The sequence below is a fragment of the Oryx dammah genome, unplaced genomic scaffold (assembly GCF_014754425.2).
Source record: "Oryx dammah isolate SB20612 unplaced genomic scaffold, SCBI_Odam_1.1 HiC_scaffold_5087, whole genome shotgun sequence".
Taxonomy (NCBI): Eukaryota; Metazoa; Chordata; class Mammalia; order Artiodactyla; family Bovidae; genus Oryx; species Oryx dammah.
Genome location: NW_024074970.1, coordinates 683 through 1,662, shown reverse-complemented (window position 1 = coordinate 1,662; position 980 = coordinate 683). Strand labels below are relative to the sequence as shown.

The 980-nt window shown below is 40.8% G+C and overlaps 1 non-coding gene across 1 annotated transcript; it reads right to left on the bottom strand.

Moving 5' to 3' along the window:
* Positions 1–650: 650 nt before the first annotated feature.
* Positions 651–755, bottom strand: LOC120859956. The gene has a single exon (XR_005720199.1). It is a non-coding gene; the product is annotated as a U6 spliceosomal RNA (small nuclear RNA).
* Positions 756–980: the final 225 nt, after the last annotated feature.

Below are 980 nucleotides of genomic sequence, written 5' to 3'. Positions count from 1 at the left end.
CATCTTAAAAGGAAATCAACCCTGAATATGCATTGAAGGACTGATGTTGAAGCTGAAACTCCAATACTTTGGCCACCTAATGCGAAGAACTGACTCATTTGAAAAGACCCTGATGCTGGGAAAGATTGAAGGCAGGAGGAGAAGGGGACGACAGAGGATGAGATGATTGGATGGCATCACTGACTCAATGGACATGAGTTTGAGTAAGCCCTGGGAGTTGACAATGGACAGGGAATCCTGGCGTGCTGCAGCCCATGGGGCTGCAAAGAGTTGGACATGACTGAGCGACTGAACTGAACTGAACTGAACCCTAATGGACATATTATTGAAAAAGTTCCTTGATGGGAATTCAGCTTCTGTCCTGAAGTAGGCCTTTTAAAGAATCTGCTTAAAAAAAAAAAGGTGTCTCTCCCAACAAAGACTATCCAATAAGAACAATATAAAAATTTCTACATATCTGTATTAATCTCCTCAAGTTGCTATATAGAATGGGTGGCTTGAGCAACAGACACTTATTTTCTCAGAGTTCTGGAGGCAAAAATTCCATAATCAAGGTGCCAGCAAGTTTGGTTTCTGGTAAGATCATTCTTTTTACCATGCAGGTAGCTGCCTCCTCCTTCTTCTTCTTTTAAAGTGTTGATCTTGTTTTTAAAAATATGGAACATTTCATGAATTTGTGTGTCATCCTCATGCAGGGCCTATGCTCATCATTTCTGTACAGTTCCAATTTTCATATGTACTGCCAAAATGAGCACAGTAGCTGCCTTCTCGATAGCTTCTCACATAGCCTCTCCTCTGTACACACATGGAAAGAGGGAGCTCTCTGGCGTCCTTCTTATAAGGGCTCCACAAGTATGGCCATTATCAGACCCTATCTCCAATTACAGTCACATTGGGTGTTAAGATTTCAACATATGAATTTAGAGGGGACACGGTTCAGTCCATAACAATATTACTAAATGAATGATGTAAAAAATAAA